The 13,506-nt window shown below is 39.2% G+C and overlaps 1 protein-coding gene across 1 annotated transcript in view; it reads right to left on the bottom strand.

The window, feature by feature from the left end:
* The window catches only part of LOC150089900 (pyruvate dehydrogenase phosphatase regulatory subunit, mitochondrial-like), a 197,592-nt gene that overhangs the window by 158,319 nt on the left and 25,767 nt on the right, over positions 1-13,506 (bottom strand).

Raw genomic sequence — 13,506 nt, 5'->3', positions numbered from 1 at the left:
GATGGTCCCAAAGGAACTAGTTGTTGTCGGTGACTCTATTGTCAGGGAAATGGGGAACATATTGTGCACAAAGTATAGGTGGAAAAGGACCGGGGTATGTCTTCCAGGGTAAAGGTTGATGACGTTGTAGAGCAGATATCATCTTTTAAGGGCACAAAGGGTGATATTGATGTACACGTGGACACTAATGATATTAACAGTAGGAGACTGGCGGAATTACTTAACAAGTACAGATCAATGTTGAAAAAAGCCGTGAGTTAGGGTTGAATTTGAAAGTGTCTGCAATTCTGCCCAGGCACAATAGGAGGAAGTATATGATGAGAGCCTTATCAATCAAATTGTCCCTGGAGAGAATGTGCAAGGCTCAAGGAGTAGAATTTTTCTCAGCCTGGTCTGTGCTTGTTAACAGGAGAGACTGGTTCTACAGGGATGAGATACACTTAAATAAAAAGGGTGCAAGAACATTTGCTGATGCCATCGAGGCAGTGTTAAGTGGGTCAGAAACCTGCTAGCTTGGGGGATACATGAACTAATGGATTGACAGTAGCCACTGGCAGAGGTGAAAGTGATTCTAGATGATTCTGCTCAGGTAGCTAACAAACTAAATGAATATTTTGCATCTAGATTCACACATGAGGATTTGTTCAGGGAGGGGAATGCCAGAGATGTATTAAACTCTGACAGTAAGCTAGATAATCTTGTAATAACTGAGAGTAAAGTGGAGGAGAAAATTGTTGAATTGTTTGTTTGTTTGTTATTTGGTTTTTAGGAGCATTAGCAACTAAGGCCATATTGCTCCGGGAATATGCGGTGGTCATTCTCTTGACCTTTCCGCATCCTCCGTATTTGGTGGTGACGGGCTCGAACCACGGTCTAATCAAGAAGCATGTGCTACACACTGCTGCTCCTTCCCACCTGGCTACGGAGGCGGCACGAAATTGTTGAAGATGAAATAAGAAAGGCACCTGGGGTAGGTGGAATCTATCCAATTATATTAAAGGAGGCAGCAAACCCTTAGCCAAAATTATGAGAGCTTCCTTGGACTCACGGGAGGTATCCATTGACTGGAGATGTGCAAATGTGACCCCAATCCATAAAGGAGGATCAAAGGGAGACACAGATAATTACAGACCTGTTAGTTTAAGTTCTGTTCCAAGGAAATTAATGGAGGCACTGGTTAAAGAAGCATTGCAGGATCATCTAGACAAAATTTCAGTTATAGCTTGGACACACCATGGGTTTGTTAAGGGAAAGTCTTGCCTGACCAATTTGATTGGCTACTATGATGTGGTCACAAAGGAACTGGATGCAGGGAATAACTTTGATATCATATATTTGGATCTAAGAAAGGCTTTTGATACTGTTGCACATGGAGGACTGCTGCACAAATTGGAGCAGTGTGGTATTGGAGGCAAATTGCTGATATGGATAAAGGGATGGTTGAGTGGTAGAAGACAGAGAGTGGTAATCAATGGCACTGCTCTTCGGGGACTAATGTTAGTGGAGTCCCCCAGGTTTCAGTGTTGGGTCCATTGTTGTTTTCTGTATTCATTAATGATATTGATGATGGTATATCAGGCTTAATGTCCAAGTTTGTAGACAATATACGATACGAAGGTCGGCACGGTTGTTAATGACACTAAACAGTACACTTCTGCAACAGGATCTAGAAAAGTTGAGCAGATGGGCTGAGAGGTGGCAACAGAAGTTTAACGATGACAAATGTAAAGTACTACATATGGGAAGCAGCAACTCCAGAGAGACATATCAACTCTGTGGTACTACACTGAAAGTGGTAGAGAACGAAAAGGATCTAGGGGTAATTGTGCAGGCAGATATGAAGTTTTCTGAGCAGTGCAGACAGTCTGCAAGAGTAGCTCATGGTGTCTTGTCAATGATATACAGGAATTTTTCTAGCAGGGATAACGAGGTGATTATCCCCTTATATAAAGCAATGGTCAGGTCACAAATTACAGTTTCTGGAGACTAGGCATATGGGAAGCAGTAACCCTAGAGTAATGTATCAACTCTGTGGTACTACACTGACAGTGATAGAGAGTGAAAAGGACCTGGGGGTAATTGTGCAGGCAGATATGAAGTTTTCTGAGCAGTGCAGATGGTCTGCAAAGCAGCTCATGGTGTCTTGTCAATGATATACAGGAAATTTTCTAGTAGGGATAAGGAGGTGATTATCCCCTTTTATAAGGCAATGGTCAGGTCACACCTTGAGTACTGTATAGAGGTCTGGAGGCTTCATTTTAAGAAGGATGTAGAGCTGTTGGAATGAGTACAGAGAAGGACAACAAGATTAGTGAATGGAACAAAGGGTTGCTCTTAGAAAGGCTTAAGTTTTGCAAATTACAGCATCTGGAGACTAGGCACCTGCGAGGTGATGTGATTGAGGTGTAAAGCCTTGAATGGTTTGAGCATGCTCAATGCTGATGGGATTCTTGCTCAGAATAATTGCCTGAGAGGGCATAAATTCAAATTGAGGATCGATGTAGGATAGATGTGCAGAAGTTTGCCTTTTGCCAGCAGGTGGTTGATTGCTGGAACAAACTTCCATCTGTCGTTGTAGAAGTTGATAGCTTAAACAGATTCAAGGCAGAACTAGACAAACATTTTGAGTGAGTGGATGGGTGAAATGAGAACGGGGTGTGTGTGTGTGTGTGTGTGTGTGTGTGTGTGTGTGTGTGTGTGTGTGTGTGTGTGTTTTTTCTTTTGGCTGATGCTATATAAGCTTGCTTTCTTGCATCATGAGCCCTTGCTAATGCTAATCTCACCAAGCAAGTTACCAGTTTTTGGACCCTTTCAAGAAGCTCAATGTTTTTTTTTTTTAGGTGCGGTATCCATACTTGAACACAGTATTCCAAGTGTGGTCTAACAATAGCCTATTATAATGGGATTATGGTGTCCTTATCACTAGCAAATGTTCGATAAATCATCCATAGGACACAATGCGCCTTCCTTGCAACTTGTCTACAATATTCGGAGAACTTCATGTCTGACTGTATTGTAACTCCCATTTCCCTACTACAGACTTCTACATTCAACTCCACAAAGTGTATAAGTTATTTTGGGGTTACTGTTCCACAGGTGTAAGACCTTGCATTTTGCTGAATTAAAACATAGCTGCTACTTCTCTGACCATCCCTGAAGTTTATCTAGATCACTCTGAAGAAGATCTGCTTGGCTGTGATCATTAACTACTCTACTTATCTTTACATCATCTGCAAATTTAGATATCACGCCCTCTATCCCTTCATTGACGTCATTTAAGAAAATCATAAACAAAAGGGCAGAATGGATAAAAAGACACCAAGTACTCAGATGAATTCAGAGTTAAAAGAACTGATAAAGGAAAAAAAAGGATGCATACCTCAGATGGCTTAGCTCTAAAAGTGATGAACATAGGAGCATCTATAGGGAGAAAAATAAAGGACTAAAATTGATAAAGCAAAATATGAGGCATGGAATAGGATCTGCGTGGAAGAAAACAGCAGGACAGAATGTGAGAGATCTACTGCAGCATGGAAGGTGCTGAAGAGCTTGTGACAATCACACAAACAAAAGGCTAATCTGGGTGTAATAAAATTAGAAGAATGGTATAGATATTATGGAGAATTACTGAGTGAAAACAGAGAGGAATTTAGAGATAATGAAGTTGAAACTTCCTGGACAGGAGAAGTAAGGATTAACTTTGAGGAAGTGGAAATAGAAGTAAAAAAAGGAAAAACTGGAAAGGTACCTTGACCTGGAGGAATGAATGTGGAGCTGCTAAATTACAGAGGAGGAAAAATCATCTCACTGCTCAGGAGACTATTTAACAAAATATGCAAAAAAGAAGAAATACCATCAGAGATGACACTGGGATACATCACTTCTGTGTTTAAGAAAGGGGATAGAAGAAATTGCTCAAACTACAAAGGAATCTGTGTTTTAAACCTAATTGCAAAGCTTTTTAGTGGGATACTGAAAACTAAACTAGAGAAAGAAATAAGGATTTCGGAGGAGCAGTGTGGATTTACAGCTGGACGGTCCTGTATTGACCATTTATTCATGGTCAAGCAGATTCTGGAAAAATGCCAAGCTACTGGACAGGATATATGATTAGTGTTTATTGACTTGGAAAAAGCTTATGACAGTGTCCCAAGAAAGATGCCATGGAGTGCCATGGAAAAAATATCATTACAACAACCACTGATCAACATAATTATAAAAATATACAAAAATAACACTTGCTGCATTAAAATTGGGTAGAAACATCAAGGAAATTCAAAACATCAAAAGGCTTGCTACAGGGGTGCTGTTTATCCCCCACGTTATTCAAGTTATACCTGGAAGTGACTCTGGAGGCTTGGTCCCAAAAATGTAGACCAATGGAACTATATATGGATCAAATCATCTACCTTTCAAACCTTTTGTTTGCAAATAACCAGGTACTGATTGTGCAGGATGTGGAGGATGCTAACTATATGTGCGGAAAGTTATTGGAACAATATAGAGAATGGGTTTGACAATAAATTTTAATAAGACAGAATATATGAATTCAACAGGGAACATTTTGAGTGTAATTGGAGCAGAGATAAAAAATGTGAAGCAGTTTAAATATCTAAGAGCTATTGTGCAGATGGACGGTTCATCTGAAGATGAGATTACAAGGAGAATTAATGAGGAAAGCAAGGTCTTGGGAATGTTGAATCCAATATTATGGAGCAATAACATTCTCCCAAAAACCAAACAATTACTATATAATGCAATTTTTCATAGTATCTTACTATATGGGTCTGAGATTTGGAATATAAAGGAAAGGCAAAGGAAGAAATTGCTAGCTGTCAAGATGGATTTTTGGAGATCAGCCCAAAGATCAACACTAGAAAGAGTTAGGAATGAAGACATAAGAAAAGCAATGGAAGCTCGAATAAACATCATCAACAAAATAGAACAAAAAATATTAGAATGTTTTTTTTTTTTTTTGGCGCATAGGCTTCTGTGGCCATGATGCACCTCCCAAGGTTTTTGCAGTACTTTGATCCAAGCCCGAGGCGGGAATCGAACCCGCGACCTTTGGGTTGCCAGGCAGGCTCTTTACCCACCCGGCTAGCCCGGTCGGCGATTAGAATGGTATGGACATGTTATGAGAATGGGAGAAGAGAGATTACCTAAAAAGCAACGGAATGGACACCCCCTAGAAGGAAAAGGAGAGGAAGACCTAGAAGCACAGGGATGGAGGGAGTGAGGGTGGCTGTGGAAAAGAGGAAATAAAAGAATGGAGACTGGGAGGACAGAAAAGAGTGGAGGAACAAAATTAAATTATATTTAAAAAAAAAAAGAAAAAGTTAGGTCAAGGATAACTGTTGATACAACGGAGAAATCCAAGAAGAAGAAAAACAGCAATGCTCCCAATGCTAATCCTTGGGGAACCCAACTTCTTACATTAACCCAATCTGAGGAATAACCATTTATCACAATCCTCTGCCTCCTTCCCTGAAGCTTGCTATCCCTACTATCCATCTAAGGATCATCCCTGTAATTCCAAACTGTTCCAACTTATAAAGTAATCATTCATGTGGGACTGAGTCAAATGTTTTGCTGAAATCTAAATAAACCAGGTCAAAATTATTCCCTAAATCCAGCTCATGAGAGACCCTGTCAAAATAGCTAACCAGATTTGTTAAACATGATTTCCCTTTACAGAATCTTGCTGTTAGTAAATTAATAAGAGGAGTTTACCTCAATATAGTACGTGGAACACTTCCGTATGATACCCTCCAGAAATTAAAACGGAAAAAATGAAAAAATCGACAACTTTCGTTTTTTCCGTTTTAATTTCTGGAGGGTATCATACGGAAGTGTTCCACGTACTATATTGAGGTAAACTCCTCTTATTAATTTACTAATATTATTATCAACGTAGAACATATTGAGTATTACAGCTCTGATTCATACTATAGAATCTTGCTGTGTATCTTTCAGAATTCCATTTCTATCTTAATGATCCTGAATTCCACCATTGATTATTACTTCCATGGTTTTTTCTACAAGTGAAGTTAGACTGACTGGTTGGTAATTTCCCACTAAATTCTTAGAAATGCCTTTATGTATTGGTGATATATTGACACTTTTCCATTTCGACGGAATCTCTCCTGAGTCCAGTGATGCTCTCATAACTAGCATCAATGGTTCAGTGCACTCACTTGCCACCGCCCTTAAAATTATAGGGTATATGCAATCAACCCCAGGAACCTTACTCGCCTGTAGGCTCGGAAGTTTTGTTCATTAAATAACATGTGAAAGTTCAATATCATTAATTACATATTTTTCAACTTCACTGCCATAATTTCTCATTGATATAAAGGGTTTTTCTTCTGTAAATATAAATACAAAGTAACTGTTGAGTTCATCTGCAACATCAGTTGGGATATCTAATACCATCTCATGTCCGTCACATAAGGGTCCTATCTGATTTGTCCTTATTTCCACCCTTTGCTCTCTTTGCCAGTGATTTCTCATAACCTGCCTTTGCCAGCCTAACCTTTTCTGTGATACTATTACAGATCAATCTATAGCTGTTATACGCTTCAGTACTTTTTATTGCTCTGCAACTTTTTCACACGTCTTTTTCTGCTCAAGTAATCTGGCAAATCACTATTCATCCAACTTGGAATCCTCCTCACAGAGTATTTTTTTAATGGTATTACGCATTCAGGGCTTCTGTGATTAATGTCCAAGTTTGCAGATGATTGCAAGAATATTTGCTGATGCTACTGAGGCAATGTTAGGTGGGTTGGAAAACTGCTAGCTTTGGGGGGGGGATACAAGGACTAATAGATTAACAGTTGTTGTTGTTGTTGTTGTTTGGTTTTTAGGAGCATTAGCAACTAAGGCCATATTGCTCCGGGATATGCGGTGGTCATTTCCTGACCTTTCCGCATCCTCCGTATTTGGTGGTGACGGGCTCGAACCCCGGTCTAATCAAGAAACATGTGCTACGCACTGCTGCTCCTTCCCACCTGGTTACGGAGGCGCCTAGATTAACAGTAGCCACTGGCAGAGGTGAAAGTGATTCTTGCACTGCTTCTATTGAAATGAGCAACAGCCTGGAAAACAAGATGCAGGGTATTTCAGAGACTGCTGGGAGTCATTGCAGTACAAGTAAACACATGGGTTGTGTTAGGGTAGCTAAGAATAAGAACAGGTGCATGTATACTTGCGTGTACACCAATGCTAGGAGTTTGGAAAATAAATTTAATGAATTTGAGGTATTTCTGAAAACATCAAAGGCAGATATTGTTGGGACATCAGAGACGTGGTGTCACACAGATATAAGGAATGCAGAACTGGAATCTGGGGAGCACAATGTGTACAGAAAGTATAGACAGGATAGGAAGGGAGGAAGGGTTATGATTTAATTAACAGTGACAGCAGTCAGTCCTGGCTGACAGCTTGTTTCCTAGTGTGCTCTAGCTTCAGAGGAAGAAAGCAAGCAAATTTCTGATAAATGAAATGTCAATAAATATTCTTGTATAAGCAAAATCTGGGCCTGAAAACAGATTTCAACATTGAAATCTAAAACACAGTCAATTTTATTTAGTTGTTGGATTTTTTGTGGTCTGATGTTTTCTCTTACACCACATTATAACCTATCTTAAATTTTGTACACCTAACAAAATATTAAATACCACAAACTACAAACTAGAGCTATTAAATAATCACTCCCGTTGTTGTTAATGTACAGCTTTAGAAGTAATGTTGGTTGCTCATATTTAAAAATGTAAAATGTAATCTCACAAACATTTTACAGAATCACTATATATCAGAATTCTGATCATGTGAAATGTTCTGCATTGACATTGACATTTTTTATGCTATATTTTGTTAAGCTGTGGTATTTTTTGTTTTGTATTCGTTTCCACATATGGTTGCCCAGACTTATGTATTTTTATTGTTCTCTGTATTCAGAATATCACGCAACAGTGTTATTCTATGGATCCCAAAATTTAAATAGTATTAGTAGTTGCTAAATGATGCAAGGAAGCAAGGTTATGCAGCATCAGTCACAACAAAAAAAAAAAAATAAATAAATAATAATAAAGGAACAAACTACCCACTTCATTTTCCAAAAGCTTCTAACAATCTGCCTAATCCTTCTTTAACTTTATTCAAGCTACCCAATTCCACATACCAGTGGAAGTTCACTCAAACAATCAATTATCCTTAGGCTGAAAGCAAATTTCCATATATCTATCCTATAATCTCTATTTTGCAATTTAAGTCTATGTCCCCTCTTGTGCATGGTGTAAAAGAAAGAGCAAATATACTGTCAACATTTAAAGTTTTAAACACTTCAATCAGACTTCCCTGTAGATTTGTATTAGCATTATTGAGGCAAATGATGCAAGAAAACAAGATTATAGAACATCAGCCAAACAAAAAAATAAATATCTATCCACATCATCTGTCCAATGTACTGGCACTGATATGTCCCAATCATCTCACCAAGTGTGCATGTGTGCTTCGACAATGTCGGCTTGCATTCCAAGTGGACCAATTTTTGTAATGCTCTCTTCTGTCGTGTTCTGTCAGCTTCAGAGGTTTTCTGGATCATTTTGTAATGGTTTTGGCATCAGTTCGCTTCCATTTGCAAATCACTAATTGTTGCTGTGATTTGCTAATCGTTAACCTATGGATCTTCAGTGCCGCTGAAATGTCACATACAGACTGACTGCTTATGTGGCACCCTATTATCATGCTAGAAGTCTGTCAACTGTCAATTGCAGCAACTTGCATTCATAATCATATTACAGTCTCTTCAAATACCTAAATATATTTATAGTTGTATCTGACATGTATTGCTTAGGTAGGATATGATCAGCAATCAATGGCCAGGTGTCTGGATTATTGTTAGGGCTGTGTATATAGAATGAAATTTCTTTACAAAAAAAAGTCTGATTAATAATTCATCTTTTAATAATTGTATTCACATAAAAAAATGAGGCACTTTATTTTTGGGTCTTAAAGGGGGTCTTACAGGTTGCATATACAGGGTGTCTCAAAAATACATGGCATAACTTCAGGAATGGGTTCCTCCTGTGTAGACAATAAAAATATTTTATATCAACATAGTTCCGGAAATGCTTGATTTCCGAGTTTTGAAGGTCAGTCTATGACACTTAACTGTTTACATCACCGTGTAGTAATTGTTCAAAACGTCCACCTTCTGCCTGAATATAGGCCTCACATCGACATCTCATGGACTTGTGAAGATGATGCCAAATTCCTGGCATGTTTCGTATTGTCTCACAACCTGCCACAATTCAATTGCGGAGAGTTAGCATTAGCATAGGCATATGATGCAAGGAAAAAAAAAAAAGCCACGCTCCCATTTCACCCCTCCATTCGTTCCAAGTACCTGTCCAGCTCAGCCTTAATTTATTTAGGCTATCAACTTCCACAACAAAGGATGGAAGTCTGTTCCACCAACCAACCACCTGCTGGCTAAAGACAAACTTCCACACATCTATCCTACATCTGTCTTTTCTCAATTTGAATTTATGCCCTCTCAGGTGATTATTCTGAGCAAGAGGAAGAATCCCATCAGCATTGAGCATGCTCAAACCATTCAAGGCTTTATACACCTCAATCAGATCACCTCGCAGGTGCCTAATCTCCAGACACTGTAATTTGCAAAATTTAAACCTTTCTTCATAACAGCAACCCTTTGTTCCATTCACTAATCTTGTTGCCCTTCTCTGGACTCGTTCCAACAGCTCTACATCCTTCTTAAAATGAGGCCTCCAGACCTCTATATAGTACTCAAGGTGTGGCCTGACCATTGCCTTATATAAGGGGATAATCACCTCCTTATCCCTGATAGAAAAATTCTGTATATCATTGACAAGACACTATGAGCTACTCTTGCAGACCATCTGCACTGCTCAGAAAACTTCATATCTGCCTGCACAATTACCCCCAGGTCCTTTTCATTCTCTACCACTGTCAGTGTAGTACCACAGAGTTGATATGTTGCTCTGGGGTTACTGTTTCCCATATGTAGTACTTTACATTTGTCAATGTTAAACTTCATTTGCCACCTCTCATCTCACTGCTCAACATTTCCAGATCTTGTTGCAGCAGCGTACTGTCATTAGTGTCCTTAACAACCCTGCCAACCTTCGTATCTGCAAATATCGTCTGCAAATTTGGACATTAAGCTTGATATACCATCATCAATATCATTTATAAATACAGAAAACAACAATGAACCCAACACTGAACCCTGAGGGACTCCACTAATGACATTAGTCCACGATGAGCAGTGTCCATTGATTACCACTCTCTGTCTTCTCCCACTCAATCATTCCTTTATCCAAAGCAGCAATTTGCCTCCAATGCCACACTGCTCCAATTTGTGCAGCAGTCTTCCATGTGCAACAGTATCAAAAGCCTTTCAAAGATCCAAATATATGATATCAAAGTTATTCCCTGCATCCAGTTCCTTTGTGACCACATCATAGTATCCAATCAAATTGGTCAAGCAAGACTTTCCCTTAACAAAACCATGCTGTGTCCAAGCTATAACTGAAGTCTTGTCTAGATGATCCTGCAGTGCTTCTTTAACCAGTGCCTCCATTAATTTTCCTGGAACAGAAGTTAAACTAATAGGTCTATAATTACTTGTGTTGCCCTTTGATTCTCCTTTGTGAATTGCGGTCACATTTGCACATCTGCAGTCCATGGGTACCTCCCACATCAGCTACTGGAGTCGAATACACCAATGATTTTAAATGGCCCCACAAGAAGAAATCTAGTGGGTTTAAATCAGTGAGCGTGAAGGGTAAGCACAGGGTATTCTGTTGGTGACAAGGCCTGTACCCATTGCAGATGGTAAGGATACAGTTGGCGTTCTCACAACACTCTCCAAATAGTCGAACATTGAACAGCCAGTTCCATTGCTATTCTGTGTGTGCTGATTCCTGGAGTGGCATGCACAACATCCAAAATCTCATCCTCTACTTCAGGAGTCATAGATCTTGGTAGTCCTCTGTCGGCAACACAAGGTGTAAAGGTCCCATGTTCACAAAGGCGGCGATGGACAATTTCGTTCTAGGAACCTTTCGTGGTATAAACGACGAGCTTCCAGAGCACTGCCGTCCGCCAAACCATACATAAAGTGCATATCCGCTTGCTCCTGATTTGAGTACATGGTCGGAATGGAAAACCACCAAATTCTGTCAGTACCTTGTGATGAAAGAAATCACCTGTGGGAGATAAGACATTCCGGTTAATAACTCGGGAACCAAGCATTTCCGGAACTATGTTGATATAAAATATTTTTATTGTCTACATATGAGGAACACATTCCTGAAGTTATGCCGTGTACTTTTGAGATACCCTGTATATACGATGCAGTCAAAAAGTTCCCAGACTCACATATAAATGTAACTAAACCTAGACACAGCCACTCTCAAAGTACTTCGCTCGAGCAGTAATGCACTTTTGCCACTGTTGGTAAAACTGCTGGCGGTAGTTCTGGAACTGTTCTGACTGGGTAGCAATGAACATCTTGGGTTACATCAATAATCTCTTGTTTGCCATGGAAGTGAAAGCTTCATAAATGTTTGGGAAAAGAAAAAAATCATGGTAAGAGGGGGATGTGGTAACACAACAGCAGCATTTTGTTTAGCGAATCCCCATGAACTCTTGTTGCATGAACAAGAGTTCATGGGAATTTTTGCCCGGCTGTGCATTGCAAGGCACAGTCGGGCAAAAACTTCCAATATTTTGCTGCTCGCTGTTCTGGAAGCTTTTGGCAAATTTCCTCTTACAGCTGGTGGACTTTTGTATGTAACTTTTATTATTCATAGTTTATATATAACTTTTATCATTCACCTTGTGAAATTAATTTGTCATGCACAAACACTATGGTTAAAAACAACCTATCATCATTTTCCCTTTTGTTCTATCTTATCAAAATATTTTTAATCACAGTGAACGATGCAATTTCCAAGTTTATGATTCAACTTTGTTTACGATTTATAGAGAAAACACAAACTCTCATCCTTGGCAAAGATGGATGGACTCTAGGGACAGCAGATAATTATCAAATGCCACCATTATGGGGTCAGTCACCACAAATTGGCATTCACTAATTGCGCTGATCAGTGTTAAGCATCTAGGCAACCCGATGTGTTCAAATTACTGCTTAAAATTTCATGCCAGCACACATGTGAGATACTTAAAGCATCTGAAAGTTTATTAACAGTCACATAATGATTCCATGCATAAGTTTTCCTGCTGTTTAAAATTTTTTTGTACATGTGAGCAATTAAAGTTGATTGCAATCTCTACCCTCAATGTGGAAACCTGTATGTTGTGGGGGGACAGCCCAGTGACGCTGCTGATCCTCCAGATTAGCATCACTGGGATCCAAAGGTCACAGCCTAAGTTCTGGGTAACACCATTGGAATCGGCTGTGTTTGCTGTACGTTGCAACCCATGGAAGCTCAGAAAGGAGGATCCTGGTGGTTGAGGGGACCCAGCTTCAACAGATGGGCAATCCTGGATGGCTAGGCCAGGATCAATCGGCTAGTGGGTTCACCTGCACGGGTCAACTGTGCCAATACCATGCCTCAAATGGCTTCACTCAGGCAACATTCTTGTAGAGACCAGAAATTACAAACATTCAGAACAGTTCCTCTGAGCAACATCTATGGGGGGGGAGAATACCAGCCACAGTTACCCCACATGAGGCACTGAACTCATCCCATGGTGTCATCACAGAATGGGATATCATGGAAGTGTCTGAAGAGGAAATCTGTTCTGAATTAAACCCCAAGGAGTGACAGCTGTGAAACAAATATTCATGCATAGAGATGGAAAACTTGTTCCCACCAGAAATATCATCCTGACATTTAATTCACCGATTCTCCTAATGAGATCAAAGCTGGCTATATTAATTGTTCAGTGTGTTCGTATGTCCCAAATCCGTTAAGGTGCTTAAAGCATCAGAAACATACACATGCAAATGGCCTGTCATGGAGCCTTTTCATGGGCTCGATGTGCTACAAAGGACCACAAAACTGATGTACATTAACTGCCAAGGAGAGTGCCCTTATTTTGTCAGTCATCAGTTGGTCAATAATCATAAAATGTTTACTGATTATTCAACTTTGAGGATTCCTTTATAGATATTTTCTTCACATAAATGTTGAAATTCTTTTTCTCCTATAAAGCATATTGAGGAAAATATGAATAATAGAATTTCTCAGATATGCATTATAATCTTACATGCATGATACTGAAATCCTTTGTCTGCTAACTGTGGCATAAATTCTGCCATTACTGGAATAGTACTGATATTACAATTTATGGTGTTGTCCTCACTAGAGGTAAAAATAGCATTTATCTGAAGTTAAAGAAATTAAAAATAATTTAAATAAAAAATGGTATGCTTACTTAATGTTAAATAAAAAATGCTATGCTTACTTAAGTATCAAAATAAAC

The sequence above is a fragment of the Mastigoproctus giganteus genome, chromosome 2 (assembly GCF_048544385.1).
Source record: "Mastigoproctus giganteus isolate SK-2022 chromosome 2, ASM4854438v1, whole genome shotgun sequence".
Taxonomy (NCBI): Eukaryota; Metazoa; Arthropoda; class Arachnida; order Uropygi; family Thelyphonidae; genus Mastigoproctus; species Mastigoproctus giganteus.
Note: the sequence above shows the minus strand (reverse complement) of the source record. Positions and strands in the feature narration are given on the sequence as shown.